Below are 19,287 nucleotides of genomic sequence, written 5' to 3'. Positions count from 1 at the left end.
TCCTTAACAACAGGAAGTTAAGTTGGGCCAGATGTCGGTGGCCTGGCCGCCTGCGGGCGGGGACTGGGTCTGGGACGGTGGCGGTGGCCCGAGGGGACGTGGCGCTGTCCTTTCTGAGCCTCGCGCCTCCAGCAGCCTGCGCTCTCTCCAGGCCCGGGAGCACCCCTGTCGGGGCGTCCCAGGCTCCCGCCTTGCCTTTGCCGACTGGCCCTGGGTAGAAGCGCCGCTGACTTGGCTTCCAGGCCGGGGCAGGTGGGGTTAACTTTATCTTAGACCAGCCTCTCGACAGAACTGGGAATGGCCTTTACTGGATGAGGAGCAGGCTGTTGAAACCAGAGTAAACTTGTGTCTCTTTCCATATTGTATTATTCTAAAGCCTGGGTTCTTAAAGCCCAAAGAGCTTTTATCTGGAGGCGCATCGGGCCCTGCTGGGACCTTAAGCAGTGTGGGGACCTCTTGCTGTTAGTCTTGCCTACTCACTACAGTCCTCAGTGGTTTCTGTGAAGGATGAGGCCACTAACCAGCCCCCTTCTGGGCAGGCCCCGTGGGAAAAAAAGCCAGCAGCCGGTTGGCTCTCAATTTGCTTGCGTGGGTGCTCTGGCACCGGGGTCCCCTGGGCCCCCAGGCCAGCTCTGTTCCGTCCCTTTTTCCAGGGGAAGTGGATCCAAGGCAGGGGAGGGGGGCTCAGTTCTCCAGGGCAGTCCCACCTGATGTTCTGGAAGCTCTTATTGCAGTAAGAATGGGCCATCAGACAGAGTGAAGACAGGTTTATTAAGTGCCTACTGAGGGACAGGTCCTGCCCTGTGGCACTTTTTGAGAATTTCACAGTAACTCTCAAAAAACTCAGAGTTATGCCCTCCTCATTTTAGAGATGGGGAAACAGACTCAGGTAGGGTAAGTGCCCAAGGTCACATAGAAAGTGGCTGAGCCGGGATTTGAACCAGACTCTGCCAGAGCTCAGTCCAGTGCCCTTCCTGCTGCCCCATGGCTATGGAGAGTGGTGTGCTGTGTTGCAGGCTCCTGGCCTCTGAAAAGATTCCATCCAAAGATCCTGTGGGTGCTTCTTTAGCAACGCACTTGAACTGACCCAGGTTAGCCCAGGTTGTTCAACCTACAGACCCCTTGCCCACCCTGTCATCCATCAGGGGTAATGGCGGTGTTGGTCTTGCTGTGATGGGGAAGGACTGACTGTTGGTGTTTGGGTGCTATTTGAGGGGGAAGTCTGCCTCTGCCATTGACTTGGCCCTGCGCCTGAGAGTTGGCTTCTGGGATGGTTTAGAAAGACTGTTATATGTGTCGTGTTTTTTTGTTTAATATTTATTTTATTTATCTGGCTGTGCCGGGTCTTAGTTGCGGCACACAGGATCTTCGTCGCGGCATGCGGGATCTAGTTCCCTGACCTGGGCCCCCTGCATTGGGAGCGCAGAGTTTTAGCCACTGGACCATCAGGGAAGTCCCAGGAGGACTGTTATTTGAAATAACCTCTACCTTAGGACCAATTCTAGTTTTATTTTGTGTTTTGGGGGAAGGGCAGGTGTTGAGTATACTAATTGTGATTGTAAGGTGATTGAAATCCATAGTTCGAGCTTATGTTTATAAAAAATGAAATCACTGCTTCCTTCCTTCTTCAGGCCCAGGGCTGCCTTTCTGCTCATCCTTCTCTTCTGAAAGAAAATCGTGATTAGCCTACTACCAACCAGTTACACTTTAGTATAAATCAGCTTAAGGACTAAGGTTGGTTGTAGCTTGGTCGTTGGAGGCCTATTCCCAGGAACTGTAAGGAGCAGAGGAACACTGAGTAATCCCTCTCTGCCTGTGATTGGGATGTGTCTCTATTCTCTCTGCCCATGTCCACACCCCCATCTGGGTTTGCCTCCCAGTCATGGGCCTTCCTTTCACTCTCAACTAAGGGGGGCGGGGCGGGGGGGGAGGTCCTGCCTTCTTGGGGGAGAGCCTTGACCCTGGTGGGAGGGCTGGGGTATGGGTGCAAGATTTGGGCTGAAAATTGCCAATCTTTGAGGCCCTCCCAGGGCTAGAGGGTCTCTGTTGCTTAAAGAGCCAAGAAAGGAAACACTGTACATCATGCTGGGGTTTTTCATTCTTTGTATCACTTGATCCCCACTTTAGCCCTCTGAAGAAGTAGGTGGGATTATTCCCATTTTACAGATGAGGAAACTGAGGCTCAGGAACTTCCCCCAATCACACAGCTAGTGAGTGACCAAGCTAGGGCTCTGGCCTCCTTCTGCATGAGTGAGGTCTGTGTGGTGAATTAAACACTAAGGGAAACAGGAAAAAACCATGTGGCCATCCTCTGGACTCTAGAGGCTTGGTGTGTGCAGCCACCTGCTGTGCTTATGATTCCGCATCTTGTATTGTAATTATTTGTGAACATGTCTTCCTACCCCACTATGAAATGGTATTTAAAACACTCGTAAACTTGGCAGGTTTATTTTCTGGTTCTCACAAATTCTCCTTGCTCTTTATCCCCTTTGCCTTTTATTTTATTTTTTTAAAGATTTAATTTAATTTTTATTTTTTTGGCTGCGTTCGGTATTTGTTGATGCTTGTGGGCTTTCTCTGGTTGTGGTGCGCGGGGGCTACTCTTGCAGTGGCTTCTCTTGTTGCCGAGCACGGGCTCTAGGGGCGCGGGCTTCAGTAATTGTGGCGTGCAGGCTCTAGAGCGCAGGCTCAGTAGTTGTGCTATATGGGCTTCCTTATTCCGTGGCATGTGGGATCTTCCCGGACCAGGGACTGAACCTGTGTCCCCTGCATTGGCAGGCAGGTTCTTATCCACTGCACCACAAGGGAGGTCCCCTTTTGCCTTTTATACCAGTCTTCATTAGGATATCTACCATGATGTGTTGCAGTCCTCTGTTTAAAAATATCATGAACATTTTCAGGGAATTCCCTGGTGGTCCAGTTAGGACTCAGTGCTTTCACTGCGAGGGCCTGGGTTCGATCCCTGATTGGGGAACCAAGATTCTGCAAGCCACACAGTTAAAAAAAAAAAAAGAACATTTTCAAACACAAAAATAGAGAGCATAGTATAATGAGCCCCAAATACTCATTATCCAGCTTCAACAGCCAAGATCATGCCAGGCTGGCTTCATCTCTCTCTTTCTCTCTTTTTCTTCCCTTCTATTTTTTATTCCTGAAATATTTAAAAGGAAATCTCTGATATCATGTCATTTTGCCCCTATATAATCCAGCATATATCTATTTTGAAAAGAATGTTCTTTCATGACCACATGGCTGTTACTGCATGTAGCAGAATTAACAGTAATTCTTTGGTCGCATCTGTGCATATTCAGATTTCCTTCATTGTCTCAGAAGTGACCTTCATCACTGGTTTGTTTAAATCAGGATCCAAGCAAAGTCTGTATGCTGCATTTGGTTGGTAGTCCTTTTAAGCCTACTTTAATCTGGAGCACCACCCCCTCTGCCCCACTCCCACTTTTAACCAGCTGTTACCCTCTGTTTTAAATCTCCCACTGGACGGCGAACGCTTTGATGCTGGAGTCTACTTCTGTGCTCTGTTGGGGATTCCCAGTGCCGTGTCTGGGACAGGGCAGAGGCATGGTGAGCGTCTGCCCAGTGGTGCCGTAGCCACTCGGGAAATGCATTTTGAATGAATTAACCCAGTGGTAGGTTTCTGTGACTGCCCATGCCTGTGTTTAGATAAGAGGTTTTAAAAAATATATGACTTGCTCACGTGTGGACATTTCCTCAGCAAGCGTCAGCCTGTAAACATCCTGAAATAATAGAACTATTTGCCGTGCTCCCTTGCGTGCTCTGGTTTGCGGTGTGGGGAGCCCAGACAGCCGCCGTGGTGCCCTGATCAGCTGGCCTCCCCAGATCACATGTGGGACTGACGGGGACTGAGGTCATTTCTGCCCGAGCTCTGAATCCTGACCTATTCAGCCACAGGGATTACCATGTTAAGAGCCAGGCACTTGGCTTTGCTGCCCAGAGAATGCCGCCCGCCTCTCTCTGGGCAGTGCAAGATTCTGCCTTGTACCTTCAGGAGCCTTCTCTGTCTAGCCTCACACCTGGGCGAGGTGTGGGCTTTTCTCAAGTTATTATGCATCTGCAGCTGACAGGTTATGACAGAAAACAAACACTTACGACCTTTCACTGTCTGGTCTGAATTTATGGTGAAGAGATAGTATCACCATTGGCACCCTTGTGGGTGTCCTAATAAAGGAGACCAGAGGCTCAGGAGGGAAGGAAAACGTGTGCTTGCTCCCCTGGATAACAGGCTTCACATCTAGCTTCCTTGTCAGATCTCCCCAAGGTGCTAGGCACTCTTTTTTGTTTGTTTGTTTGTTTTTGGCCACACCTCGCGGTGTGTGGGATCTTAGTTCCCAGACCAGGGATCGAACATGCACCCCCTGCATTGGAAGGCAGTCTTAACCACTGGACCACTGGGGAAGCCTCTGTGCTAAGCACTCTGATAGCCATCTTCTGACCCACCCCAAAAAGACCTTTCTCTGCATACAGGCCCCAAATTAAGAGGCTTTTTTCTTTTCCTCCTCCTCCTCCTCTTTCTTCTTAAACATAAACAGTCTTTTCCACTAGGCATTAAGTATAAGAAAATGTTGTCTTTCTTTCTGCATGGCAGGGTTAAAGTTAATTTTTTTCCTTTATCTTTTATTTCTCAGTATTTTTCTAAAATTTTTATAATAAAAATATTTTATTTTTCTAATGGAAAATCCAAATATTTGGGGTTTTTTTCCTCTTAAAAAAGAGAGCTTCCTTCAACCAATTTGGATGGGTAGACAAAATTATACATGCATTTGCTACAGTTTTATGTGTGGATAGGTCACAGAGCCATTGGGATTTTGATATTTGCTTATTTTATGACATTATTTTAAAGAACATACCTGTACTTAAAAAATTAAAAAAAAAAATTTTTTGGCCATGAGATGCAGCTTGCAGGATCTTAGTTCCCTGACCAGGGATCAAACCCCAGCCCCCGTAGTGAAAACACAGAGTCCTAACCTCTGGACCACCAGGGAATTCCCATACCTGTACTTTTTAAAAGTTAGAAAGCAAAGAAAGCTGGAGCTTAGGAGATGGGAAGCTATGAAATCCGTGTAGCCTCACCCTCCCTCCCAGTCTACCACTTCCCTTTCATTCCTGAGAATTTCATTTTGATTTCCCCAGAATGAAATCATTGTAATGTTAGGCTCTTGATTTTGATTTTTTGTTCAGAGAGTTTGCGATTTCAGAGGAAGACAGAATAACATAGTGGGTTAAGAAAAAGCAGGCAGGGCAAAGCTTCAGGCTCAGACGGCCTGTCTTCTCCTCTTGGGAAAGTGCCTGATGGCCAAACGCCCCACTGACCTCACTTTGGGGGGCCCTGACCCCTCCCTCCACCGTTTTCTGTTTTCCTCCCTGCCACCTCCTGAGAGGTAGAAAGCATGGCTGGTCTGCGCTGATAAGGCTCCTCCTTTCTCAAGCCCTGATCATCTGGTCTCAGAACTCAGAGTTGGTGGGGTGATGGGGACTTGGGCCCTCTGGTCACAAACAAACCTTCATCGCAGGGTTAGGTCACGGTGGAGTCTGATTTTTGCGATGCTTCCCTTCGCTGTTAGCTGTTGAGGAAGTGTCCATCCTGTGTCCCAGATGAAGAGCCATTTGTGAGTACCAGGTATGGTATCGTTTCTCAAATGCAATTGCTCTGTACCCATCCATGCATCTAAATATTACTACAGTTCCTCCCAGGAAAGCCTGTCTGTCTCCCGCGTGGCTGGCAGTGAGTGGTGTGTGGGGGATGGTGCCGATGTTCTTAGGGTTGGGAGTTTTAGTGTGTTCCGTCCTTGCACTGGTGTTTCTCTCCCCTGAGGGTCAGGGTAATCTCCCTCACCCGCCTTCTCCCATTGGTGTCCAGAGACCTTGCCACTCTTGTATTCCTTTCAAGGCTAGGTCAGCTTTCTTCCTGAGGAATACAGAGATCAAGGCAGGCCTGAGAATAGGGACTTGTTTCCTGCTGGTTTGGGGCTCAGGTTTTCCCCTTCCCTTGCAGTGGAGGATGTCCAGTGCCCATGTCCTTTCTGCTGGCAGCAAGACAGAATGGCAGGGAGTTGGCCGGTGGCCCCTGGTCCCTGAGCTGCCGCAACAGCAGGTTTTGGGGATGTTTGCAGGCCCGAGCTTCTGACACACCCAGTGCAGAAGTCCAGCCAGGCCAGAGATGGGAGTGGGAGTCTAAGAACATTTTGTCCTGCACCGTAGTGTCAATGTGTTAAGAGGCGGAAACTGCTTCTTGGCTCTGGTGACTCTGAACGGCTGGCCTTGGCTACTGATCTGAGTACTGACTGAATCTGGGGAAGATTTGCAGGATCTCAGGGTTTAACTTGTGCCAGGGCCAGGAGAATGAGGTGGAGGGGAGGATGAAGAAGTGCCTGGGAAAAAGTCGGACTTTTTGATCACCAAGGAAAGCTGTTCCTTGGAGGAGGGTGGGTCCAGGGTCTGCTGGGGGCCTGGCAGAGCTGCTGACCCCTTTGTTGGACAGCTTCACGCCGGGGGAGCAGCGTGGGGGGTCAAGGTGCAGCATGTGGAGTATGTGGAGTTCATAGCTGCTATAAAGTTCGGGTGCTGATGGCTCCGCGTGTCAGGACAGCTGGGCTTTTGCTCAGCTTGATACAAAGGTGATAGCAGTGAGGAGCTCCCTGCTTGGAGGGGTGAGAAATCCGATAGCCAAAGAAAGGGACAGAATAGAGGAATAAGCAGGGGAATGGGAGAGGCCTCTCTCCACAGCCTCAAGGAGAGGATTCAGTCAATCTCTTAACTCAGGGAATGTCCTAGGGGGCTCGTGCTACTGATTTCGGCCTTGGGGGCCATGGGGTTCATGCTCAGAGAGCTTCTTGCCATCTGCCTGGGGTTGCAGCACGTTCCTGTTGTGAGGGAAGGAGGAGGCTCTGGATGACGCCTCGGCTTCCTCTGGATTCCAGGCTTGCTGCGACCAGGGGACCCAGGACTTCCTGCTTGGTCCAGGTCGCTTTCACCAGCTTGGATGTGTCTGTTACCTTGTAACTGACATCTTGGACTCTCTTAAAAAGGACTTAGCCCCGCCTCACACCACGTGCATGGATGAGGGTACTCACCCTCATACACACACATGCGCAGATGCTGGTACTCACCGCCCCCCACCCACACACGTGTGGATGCGTGGCACTCACCCCCCCCAACACACACAGTTGATGCTATTCGCCCCCCATATATACATGGGTGCAGGGGAACGTGTTCACTCAGTCCAGAGAGAATTCAGTGAAAAGCAAGTCTCTCTTCTTCCCGTCCTCCGGTCCTCAGTTCTCTTCTTCAGTGGCATCTGCTGTCCCCAGTCTCCTGTGGCTCCTTCCAGACAGCGTCTAGGCATATGTTTGTGTCTGTTTCCCCCTTTGTTCATCTTCAGGCCTGCTGGGAAGCCACCAGGATGTGAAGCGATAGGACCCACAGGGCTGCCGAGACTCAGCAGTTATGTGAATTAGGCACACATGGCTTAACTCCTGCCCCTCTACTCTGCTTTGCTGCCTCTCCCCTTTAGGACTCTCGTTGTGTTAGATTTGTGGGTGTAGAGAGTCTGGGCACTGAGAATAAACCTCAGGGGCATGTTCTAGTTGCAGGTGATATAGGCAAAGACAAACAAATGTGCTAAGACAGAACCTGGGTTTGAATCCTAGGCATGTGGCCTTGGGCGTCAATGAACCCTAGTATTTTTGTCTTTAAAAAGGTGGTAATCACACCGATCTTGGGGAACTGATGTAAAGGTAAAATTAAAATATTTGTGAAGTGCCCTGCTTAGGTAGGCACTCAAAAATGTCAGTTTTTTTCCTAATTTTAAGGAGTGACCCATTTTCAGAATGAATGACACTGGCATGGAATCCTCTGGAAATTTTCTTGGTAGATCCCTGAGCTTTTATTTCCTTGCAGAAGGCAGCCAGTTCTCCATTTTCTGCCAAGTTGGGCTCTCCTGCACCACCTCTTCCTGGGGCATCCTCCCCAGCCTCTGAATACCACCTCCTTCTCTGTCCCTCCATCCCCTAAGCCCTCCCCTGCCATTGGTGAACAGGATGCTGTGGGTACCTGGAGAGAGCTCTGGGCTGTTTATGACTGCTCTCTGGGGTGTTTATGCTGTCATCTCTTCAGAAGCTCCAGCAGATGTCTGTTTATTGCTGAAACTTCATCTTTATCTTCAGCATGAGAGAAGAGAGGCTATTTTTAAAGGTCTTTAATTGACAGGGCTGCACACCCTGGCCTAGATTGCCTCCAAGTTTCATTCTCCATCACGCTTACTCTCTACCCATTTTGAAACCCTTCAGATGCACGCTGAGAGACCTTATATGTCCTGATTTTAGGGCAGCACTTAAATTTGGCAGGCAGTTGTAATCTCTTAAAAAGGTAGGTCAGGGAAGCAAAGGCAATCAGCCAACTGTCTTTTTCCGGGCTGGGACAAATTGGGTAAGTGAGAGTAGCATTTCTGTGTCCACAGAAACCAACATCTGCCCCTTCCTTTCCCCTGTGCTGGGAGAGGCCTGCCCCCTGCATGCTGCCTGCTGATTGGCTGGGAGATCTTTAGGCTTAGTTTTCCCTTTGGACTCAGGTGGGGCTCAAGGTAAGGAGGGAGTGGAAGTAGGGTAGTTTCAAATGGTACCTCCCAGGAGGGAGGAAGAGGTGGAGGCCGAGCCTTGGGATGTCAGATTGGAAGGGCCCTCTGGGATCATCTAATTCTCACTCCTGCCTCGTTTTTTATCTATGGGGAAACTGAGGCTCAGAGGCTTCTTGATACTGAGCGGAGGCCAAGAGGTGTGGTTCCTGGCTCAAGGGCACCTAACCAGGTCAGAGTCAAGTCTGTTCTCCATCCTCCATTTCTGGCAGGCTGTGAGCCCGTGACCAGCCTCGGGCAGCCTTACTTGCCGGTGGCCTTTCCTTTTGTATCACCAAGCGACACCCCGCTTTCTAGCAGCTCTCCCATGCTTTGAATTTAGGATATATACCCTGGTAACACTGGCTTGCACAATGGTTTGGTGCAAGATCTTTCCTTATCAAAAATACCTCCCCCAGAGCTCTGGGGCCTATAATTCCCACCTTTGTCTTCAGCCCTTGTCTCCAGAGGGCCTTTGTTAAAAATATAGAATTTAATTGGGAAGGATACCATGTTGATTAGTTTATCTCCAATTAGCTGTCCTCTGAGAGCTAAACCTTGATAGAATGGGGGATGAGTCAGCTGGAAGTAGGTTGAGGAGGGAATCAGAAAGGACTGTAAAAAGGGTGCTGTCAGGGCCGGCATGGAGCACTGTGACCTAGGCTCCTTAGCTCACGGTGCTGTGCTGAATGACAGGAGCAGAGCCTTCATCTAACTCATGGAGTGAGGTACCTTAGATAAGTTCATTCATGCCCACACATCAAGATAAGAGTTTGGAATGTGCTTTAGACAGTCGCACAGTGTGGGGGAGTCAGAGGAGACTTCCTGGAGGAGGTGGCACTTGGTCCCTGAGATGGGCCTTGGAAGATAGGATTTCCATAGGCAGAGATGGGGAGAGGTAGAGCACAAAGAGATGTAGAAACATGAGGGTAAGTTCAGGGTGTCACGTGGTGGAAACCTGGGGGCTGCCTGGGGGAACTTTGGAAGCCGAGGCTGGAATCAGGCTAGCCCTGAGTGCTGGGGAAGGGGTGGGTATGGCCCTAATCCTGCAGGTAGTGACAGCCATTGGAGAGGGATGGGCAGAGCATTCCTTCAGGCGGATCAGACTGTGCAGGATAAGCTTGTGTGGGAGTCGTGGGTGGGGGATCTGTTATGAGGCCTGCACTGCCCTCCGAGCGTTGGACGGTTAAACTGACCAGACTGTAGCTGTCAGTCTGGACCAAGGAGTGCCCCGGGGGGTAGGGAACAGGGAGGTCGGGGGCACTTAAGACTGGGCCCAAATAAGGCCTTGTCTGTGCTTTTGCCCCACCACCTTCCCTGTGAAGGGGGTCAGCTTGGGCAGCCCCTATCTTTCAGTTGATCAGGAGGGCAGCCCATTTGGAACCCCTCAGGTAGGGTCTTAGAATATGGGACATCTGTCACTTTCTGTGCCACCAATTGCGCCTGTCCTGTGCTTTGGCAGCTCTGTCTTCTGCAGAAAAATGGTAACTGCCCCTGCTTTTCACCACCTCACTACAGGAGGTCATTGCCCTCCCACGAGGTCGGCCTGAGGGGGATGGATTTGGGGGTTGTGGGTGCTGAGCCCCTGGCGGTGGGTACCCGTAGATCAGGAGCAGGCGTTACCTGCCTACACATGGCTGAGACAGCAAAGCTGGGCTGGGCAGGGACCTCGGTGAGCCCCTCCTCCTTCGTTAGAATCGTTTCTGCAGGCGTCACCTGATCACAGGGCGTTGTGGGCCATCATTGGAAATGACCGATTCTCTCCCTTCTGTGATCTCATAAGCACCTGAATATCCCCTTCAGTTGGGTGCTGCCCTTGGTATCTGGTGCCCACTTTGACCTCCCCAGTGAAGCAGGAAGCCTGGGTGGCCTGGGGCTGGACTGGATGTCTCCAGGCGGCTGGAACACATTGTGGGGGCAGTTGGCTGACTCCCCAGCCTTTCCCCAGCCCTCTGGACATCCTGGCCCTGGCAGGGGACAAAAGCTGAGCTCAGCTTCTGCCTACTCCAGTGTTAACCTGGCAGGTGGAAGGCATGGCAGCCTGGTGTGCTTTGACATTTGAGCAGGGCAGCTGGCACCTGTTCTCTGCCATAGACGTCTCAGGAACACCCTTGCTTTATGTGGTGGAATAAATTGCTTCTGCAGGGAGCAAACGGCATGAGCTTCGTGCCCGTGGGAGCTATTGATAGGGGGTGGGACACTAAAACGGCTTTCCTCTTTCTTTCTTCTCCTAGCATCTGTGCTACCAATGTGAGACCACGTTGGTCCATTCATTGATTGCTCATTTGAGCGCTCAGTTCATTCATTTTGCCAATCAAGACTTCTGGACGACCCTCTCTTTGAAGCAGGTTGTCACAGACCGACCGTGGCTTTGAGTGGCAGTAACACCCTGGGCAAGCCACTGAATTTCTCTGAGCATCAGGTTTCTCTTCTGTAAGATCGGGGTGATAGCGCTTGCCTCACAGGGGGCTGTGAGGATTAACTGGGACAGTGCGTGTAGCACACCTGTCACGTACCTGGCACATAGCAGGCATGTAGGTGGTCCCCAGCTGTCCCACAGGAGTCTGAGAGCACAGGTGTGGGCGGCATTCCTCTTTGCCTCAGGTCTCCCATTCAGTACTGTTCCCTAAATGGCTCTTATCCTTAAGTGGTGACTTTTTGAGAGAATAACTCAGTCTGAGCACATAGGTGGGTAACGAAGAAAGATGGGCCACCTTTCTCTTCATGGTGAGGTTTTCTCAATCAGACCTTGGGATCACAGGGCTGCCACATTGGTGCTTGATTTCCCCACTGTGTTCCAGCCTGGGCTTCACATCCGAGGTGACCCATTCCATCTTTGGATGGCTCCTCCTGTCACTTCCCTGCTGGGTCCCTATAGCTTCTGGCATTTGGTCCTAGTTCTTCCTCCTTGAAGCCATGGAGAAGGAAAGTCTAGTCTTTCCTCCATGTGACAGCTCTTCAGATACTGTTTTTTTAAAACCAAATCTCTGATACCATAGATTGTAAGATATACCATTATTTTATGAACCTTCAAGAAAGAAAAACTGCTTCCAGTTAAACTGTGGAACAATACTGTGTTATCACTTAAAATGTTTATATTTACTGAAAGAATTCTCTTAGACTTTAGAAATGTTTTTCTTCCATATCGTTCCTGCATGTACATCAAAAGGAAAATAAATTATTAACAGCATTTCTAAAATGTATTCACTTTCAGAATCCAAATCTTTCAAATCACTTTTTGACTCAGAGTTATCAATATGTTCGGGTTCTTTTTTTTTTTTTTTGACATATATTCTGGTAAAGTGGTGATGTATTTCTTAATCTCTGTTGTCTTTGGAATTCTTTTTCCCAGGACTCACATTTCTTCCTCAAATGGTCCTTAAATGTTCTGGCTCTTGAAATGTTGAGGGTTGCAGTTGTCCAGATGTGTCACCAGGAATAATAGTCAAATTTCCACATGACAGTGACAATGGGGCGATGACAGCTATGCCCCAGCTGCATTCTGGCCTAGAGAGATTGTTAGATGTTAGGGGATTATAAGATAATTCTGCTTTCAGACATTTTATAACTGAAAAAAAAAATGCACATCTCCTAACTAGTGCAATGTGATACTTAGAGACAGCCCTCTTGTCCTCTCTTGAGTCTTCCAGATTTACAACCCATGATGTGGGTCCAGGTGTTTTCCTGTGGTTCTCCTTTGAACAAACTCCATTTTGTCCATATCCTTCTAATATATCGAGGCTAGTGCCCAGACCCGTCTACCATATTCATGGTGTGGTGTGACCACAGCAGAGGAAGGCAGTTATCACCTCCCTAGTTCAGGCCATTCTACTCCTTTTAATGCAGCCCAAGATTGCATGAGCTTTTCTGGCAGCTACTTCACGTTATTAACTCACTGACATTACTCCTGACCAGATCTTTTTTTTTTTTTTTGGCCGTGCCACACGGCTTGCGGGATCTTAGTTACACAATCCGGGATAGAACCCATACCCCCTGCAATGGAAGCGCAGGGTCCTAACCACTGGACCGCCAGGGAATTCCCCTGACCAGATCTTTTTAACATGACGTGTTGCTAAGCTGCTTCTCCCCTGTCCTCAATGTGTGTGGCTTTAGAATTTAAATGCAGAGCCTCCTATTTTCTTCCCATCTGATTCAGAACAAGCATTTCTGTTAAATTTCAATGGGTTAAATTCTGTGCAGCCCTCTGTTACCTTGCGCTCTTTCAGGATCCTGTTTAATTAGTGTGCCTTCCCTAGCACCTCCCAAGTCACTGATAAAATGCTTATCAGGAGAGAGCCCTCTGCCAGAGTCCTCCCCTCGGAACGTCACCTTTCATCTGCTTGCTTGGGGAAGGTAGTCCAAGCTGCTCCTGCTTAAGTCTCTGCCTTTTTGCTATTCTGACCTGTGACCAGATGCCTTCTTGAGTCTAGTTATGCCAAATCTATTGTAATTCTCCATCAACCATTAAGCATCCTATCACAGAAAGGCATGAACGCTCCTTGACCTCATGTGTTCTCAGTTCCCACCGGGCTCCGGGACTGCTCTCAGGTGTCCCCAGGCTGCCCCACACAGATGCAGTTCAGCGGTCTCATCTGCCAGAGTTCCCAGTGTTCTGGGCCGGCCAGGGGGCTTGATGTTATTGAAACTATCTAAATATCCTTTTCTAAAATCCAAGCTTCCCCCACCCCCCTTCCCAGCCCCCTTTCTCATCTCAGTGTTGGATCTTTATGTGTCAGTCTAAGGATAGCTCTCTTTGACGGAGGCCATCGTGTGTCCAGAGTGGGAGCCGGGGTCCAGTTTCCCAGGGTCCTTTTATGCCTCTGGACCTCTTGGCTCAAGACGACCCCCCCCTTCCTGCCGTCTAGGCATGCTGTGTAGCCGCAGCTCATCCTGGGCTGGCCTCCTCTGGTTGATGCTCGAGGGAGGCCCTGCCTCACTGTCTCAGGGGCTTCTTTGGTTATGCATCCTTCTCCCAGTGATGGGACCTGCTCTTTTCAACAACTGACCTTGTCAGGGTTTCCTGTACAACCACGTGGCTCTATTCTCTAACACTCACATGGCAGCTGTGGTGAGCCCCGCACCATGTGAGCGCTCTGTAAACACTAACTCACTTCATTCTCGTTCCAGCCCCATGAGGTAGATACTCTCATTATCCCCACTTACCAATGAGGAAATTAAAGTGCAGAGAGGTTAACTGACTTGCTCCAGATTTCACAGCTAGGAAGGGGAGGGGCGGAATTAGCGTCTAGTCAGTTTGCCCCTAAGTCCAGCTCTGAGCCATAATGGTGAGCTGCCTGCTTCCTAAAAGGCCCCGTCTTCCCTCCTCTTCCTCCTTTCTCCCTCTGTCCCCCTGCCGCCCCACCTCCATCTTCAACTGCACAGTTAGAACAGCATTTCAGAGTGTCTGAATCATTTACTTCCTCAATCTTGGGTCTTAGAGCCCTTCTATTCTTTTAGCAATTTGAAGTCTGTTTCCTTAGTCTCAGGCACTAACTTCCCCTTCTTGGTCCCTCCCAAGTTCCAGAGGAAATGATTGCTTTTCCTCTACAGTTCCTTCCTGTGTCCCCCTAGTCACTACCCATTCGGTCATTGCTGTGGGAATTAGCTTAATCCCCTTCTCATAGACGCTTCCTCTCTCTTCTGGAAGATGAAGTGCTCGGCGAGGCTGGTCAGAGCTTTTAGCCGGTGGGGCTTTAGTGCCATCAGGGTGTTTGATCCCCTGCCTGCCCCCCGACCTTTAGGGCTCTCCTCCGGCTGACCTGGTATCTGGGTCAGCCACAGACCAGTGGTACCCACGGTGACTGGACCATCACACCTCAGTCTCCTCACATGCATGTTCTCCAGAATATTTCTGTCTCTTTGTTTCATGGGCCTTTCACACAGACCCACCTTTTCTTTTTTCTTTTTTTGTAGAGATAATCTGTCTCCCTGTCCTAGTCCAAGTCCATTCCTTTAAAAGATAAAAGCTGGGCACAGAGAAACGTGTATAGTCTGCTGTCCGTAATGGAAAGAAGACATATTTCTATTTGCATGTATGTACATCAACACCTTCACAACACACATGAGTGACTAATAACTGTGGTTACCTGTTTCGGAGCGGGGACAGAATGGGTCGATGGGACAGGAGGAGGAGGGGCACATTTCCTGGATACATCTGTGCTTTTTGATTTCTGAACCCAGTGATATGTTTGCTATTCAAAATTTTCAAAAGCATAGATAATGTGGGAGTCCTGATTGACGAGTTGTGGAAAGAGGATGACTCACTTGGTCAAGTCGGCTCTCTGCCTTCTGCTGCCATGGGGGCCCTGTTCCTCAGGTGTGAATGGGCTGGTCACAGACCACTTACCTCACAGCGAGGATGCCGGGAGACCCTCCCCTGGAGCTGGCATGGGCCCAGCGCATAGAGGGTCTGCAGCACACAGGGCCACCTCCCTCCTCCCTGACTCTCATCTCTCCAAGCTCAGAAGTAACTTGAGATTTTGCTGCCTTTTGTTCTAATCTCAGTTTACTTAGAGCTGGTGCTCAGCAGGTGTACCTGGGCCTCAAGTATTGGTTTTCTGTGGTAAATCACCTAAAACTTAACACCGTGGGTTTTTTTTTTTAATTTATTTTTTATTTCTGTTTTTTTCACCATTTTTTTTGTTTTGTTTTTGTGTTTTCTCCTCTGTTGAACTCCCATATTTGAGGAAATGGAAACACTCTGAATGTCTGGGTTTGCCTGGAACAACTATGTCCTTTCCTTTTCCAGACCTGTGGGACTTTACGTATCATTTCTTTCCTAGTCACCCTCATCTGCTCAGCACAGGGGGGCGTGATTAGAACGGGTCTGACACCCTTTGAAAACACAAGCCCATGACTGGGTTTGCAGACAACCAAGGTCAGAGCAGGCCCTGAAAAAAATATTCAGGGCACTGGGAGAAACCAGTCCAGGTACCTATAATTGAGGAAGTGACCTGATTGGGAAGGTGACTTGCTTATGTTGGGCAGTTAATTAAGAAACATACATTTAGCACCTACTGTGTGCCCCAGGCCCTGTGCCATGGGGATGACAATGTGGTTAAGGCCCAGCCTCTCCTCCCAAAACATTCACGGTATTCTTGAAATGACAAGATACCCGTGTTAAAAAAAAATTAAGTAACAGGAGGTTTTGGTAACAGTTCAGCTCATTCATAGAAGGCAAGTCACAAAGTAGTTCATGACTAATTTCCATGTGACTGGTGGAAACAGAAGTGGGCATGGGGAGTGTTTTCTAGAGGCTGGAGAGGGCCTGGAAGGTTTCCTGGAGGAGGTGGAGGTGGAGGTGGCTACATTTGATCTGTATCTTGAAGAGTAGGTGAAGTGCAGATGGATAAGTGGGAGGAAGATGAGAGCACCTCTAGGTGGTGTTCAGGCCAGGAGAAGTGGGAAATGGCCTGGTTTGAAGGTGGGTCTCAGAGGGAAATGAGGCTGGGCAGAGGAGTTTAGGAGAGATGCAGACTGCCTTCAATATGATAGATTGTGTGTGTGTGTGTGTGTGTGTGTGTGAGAGAGAGAGAGAGAGCTTGTGCGTGTGTATGTGTGTGTGAACGTTCAGAACAGGGATGGGAGGATGAGGACCCAGGGTCTTACAGGGAACTCTTGTAAAGCCTAGGAAGGCTTTGACCTCTAGACATTTTAATCTAGGCCTGTCCTCCAGAAATGTTCTCAGGAGCAGAGAGGAGGCCCAGAAGCATGCTAGCCACACCCCCACCATTTTTCTGTTTGGACACTTGCTTCTTAGACATTTTAAATGTGTATTCATTCATTCATTCATTCATTCATTCAGCAGGTACTTATGAGTTCTTACTCTGTGCCAGAAACTGTTCTAGGTGCTGCAGTTACAGCAGGAAAAAAATAGGGTAAAATCCCTTGCCACGTGGAACTTCTATTCTAGGAGGGAGAGAGAGACAATAAAGACTTAAGTTAATGTGTGAGGCCAGGTGATGAGAGGGGGCTGCAGAACACTAGAGCAGGGAGGAAGCTAGAGTGTGCTGGGTGCATGTGGAAGGAAGCAGTTGCGGGGAGGGCTGTAAGTTTAAATAGGGTGGTCAGGAAAGGCCTCACGGACTCGCCCTGTGCTGGGACTTATAAACCAGCAAGTGAGAAGTCTGGGGCCAGAGGGAAAGATGCCAGGCCAGACAGATCCTGTGGGGGTCTTGAGTCCTTCATTGATCCTCTTCAACCCATTGGGGACTTCAGCTCTCGGCAGCAGGGACCCGTAGAGTGTTCTTGAGCAGAGGAGTGCCACATATGGGAAGATGTCCCTAGTGGCTTTGTAGAGGATGGGATATAGGGGGCTGAGGCAGAGAAGCTGAGATAGCAGGAGGAGAGGACCAGGGCCTAACAAAGTCCATTAGTTTGACATTGCCTACCTGGGAGCAGTGGGGCAGAGCTAGGGAGCAAGAACAATGGGACAGGGGTGAGGGTGAGAGTGGAACTGGCAGAAGGGGGATGATGGCAGAGCTTAGGTGGGGAGGGGAGCGATGAGAAAGCCCCGAAGTTCTTAGAATGTGGGACTTAAACATTCTTGCTGTGACTTTTCTTTCATTACTTTAGTATTCTTTCATTATTCTGGGTTTGAATCCTGGCTGAGTGACCTTGGGCAAGTTATTTAACCTCTCTGTGCCTCAAGCTCCATATCTGTAAAATGAGGGCAAAACAGTACTTACCTTATAGGCACATTTTAAAGAGGGCGAAATAGGTTATTGAATGTAGAATGCTTAGAACAGTACTGGGCATATAGTAAGTTTGTATATTATAGTATATCAGCTTGTTTGACAGTCTTGTTTCTCTCTCCCTATATGTGTATGTATGAGTAAAATTAATGTGTTGGACATATTCTTTCTATTGTCCTAAAGCTACATCAAATGAAGAAAATGATGCTTTTAAGGATTAAATGAGGTAAAGCATGTAATGGATTTAGCTTAGAGGCAGATGAATACTAATTAAAAGGACTACTATTACCACCAAATATTATTGTGAAGAAAATAATTTTCCAGTGGAAACCCTTTGTAAAGTCATCTGATTCAACCATAACGTATTAAATTTATGGTGTGCCAGGTGCTGCACTAGGCATATTATCTCATTTCATCTTTGCAACAACTGCCTGAGATAAACACTATTAACCACATCTTACTGATGAAGAAGCTGAGGCTCAGAGAGGCTAAGATTTGCCTGAGGTCACACAGCAGAGTAAGTGGCAGAGCTGGAATTTGCGAATTCTTTTCCCTCTGATATTGACTACCTTTTACAATAAGAAGAAGTTACTTCATAAGTGACCTGTTATATAAATGTACATTGACATATAGGTTCTTACATCAGCCTCCCTTGGTATTTGGTGCCCATATGGAGCCTTGGGGAGTGCAGAGGTGTGGCCAACTTCCAGGACAGACCAGGGGCAATGTCAGAGTGGAAACCCTGGCCCAGCAGTCAGAGTTGCCCAGGAGCAGGAGAGGCCATGAGTGAGTCAGCGCCCTCCCTCAGTGACTCATCCCTGCAGGCCTTATCAGAGCCTTTCAGCTGCCTAGAGAGTCTGAGATCTGTCTTGGCTGACCACGCCCCTCGTGTGCTGGAGGAGCAGAGTCTGAAGGCTTCAAATTCCAGTTCCGCCATTTACCAGCTCTGTGAGGCCAAGAGAGGAGTGAATTTCTCTGTGCCTCAGTTTTGTCATCTGTGAACCCATTCACAGGCTTTTTATGAGAATTAAATGAGATGGGCCATGCAAATACTTAGAACTGCCATACATAGCAAGCACTCACAAAGACTTAATATTACGCTAATAATTATAATGTTATAATATTATTACAAAAGCCTCCCTGACCTCTGAGGCCAGAATAAAATGTCCTATCCTCTCCACACTCTCCTTCCAGTAACACATTTTTATTTTGCCTTATGGTGCAAATGTAGCTTTCCCCTCACCTGACAGTGAGTGCTTGAGACTGGGCAATAGGTCTCGATCAATGTTTTTGCAATCCCTGGAGACTTGTGCCTTGTCCTGGAAGGTTTGCCGACTGGGATGGATTCCCAGTTTCCCATTTCCCTTGCAGCCGAATATTCTGACCTGAAGCCCCCCACCTCCCAAGACTGTGGGAAATGTCTGCCATTTCTAAGGGCGCTTTACAGTTTGCCAAGCACGTTCACATTCACATTTCACTCAGTCTTCACAGTCATCCTGTGTGGTCATTGGTTATTATCTCCATTTAATAGGTAAGGAGATTGAGGCTTGGCAGAGTTAAGTAATATGCCCATGACTCGTGGGTGGAAGGTAGTGACCCAGGCGCCCATGGCCATCCCAGGCAGCCTCCGTCTGGAGGCTCAGGTTGACCATCCCTGCAAAGCCCTTCATCATTTCCCCTTTGCTCTTCTCCTGAGGAGGGTGGGGAGGAGACCATGTGACCACCAGACTTTTCTGCAGTTCTACTTTTATCCTCTCCCTCCTGCAGGTCCTTTTACTTCCAAAAAAGCACATGATGGTGGGCTTGAGCTGAGCCAGTGATCAGAGGTGCTTAAATCATCTCAACCCCATTCTCCCTTCTCCGTGGGTCCAAGGCCTAGGTTGGGCTTGGTGGGGAGCTGAGGCAGTGGGAGGGCGTTGTAGCTTTTGGCATTTTGGAGCAGACGTGCCC

The 19,287-nt window shown here is 48.9% G+C and overlaps 1 protein-coding gene across 8 annotated transcripts in view; it reads left to right on the top strand.

Moving 5' to 3' along the window:
- Nucleotides 1–19,287, top strand: part of MICAL2 (microtubule associated monooxygenase, calponin and LIM domain containing 2) — a 219,578-nt gene that overhangs the window by 629 nt on the left and 199,662 nt on the right. The window contains exon 1 of one of the 8 annotated variants that reach the window (XM_024757123.1): nucleotides 5,531–5,653. The exons of the other annotated variants lie outside the window; for them this stretch is intronic. The gene's annotated coding sequence lies outside the window, so the exon portion shown is untranslated. Of the gene's footprint in view, nucleotides 1–5,530; nucleotides 5,654–19,287 lie in introns of those variants that run through there. 8 annotated transcript variants of the gene reach the window in all.

The sequence above is a fragment of the Neophocaena asiaeorientalis genome, unplaced genomic scaffold (genome assembly GCF_003031525.2).
Source record: "Neophocaena asiaeorientalis asiaeorientalis breed wild unplaced genomic scaffold, Neophocaena_asiaeorientalis_V1.1 scaffold504, whole genome shotgun sequence".
NCBI lineage: Eukaryota > Metazoa > Chordata > Mammalia > Artiodactyla > Phocoenidae > Neophocaena > Neophocaena asiaeorientalis.
The sequence above is the reverse complement of the archived record's forward strand: the minus strand, read 5'-3'. Positions and strand labels throughout refer to the sequence as shown.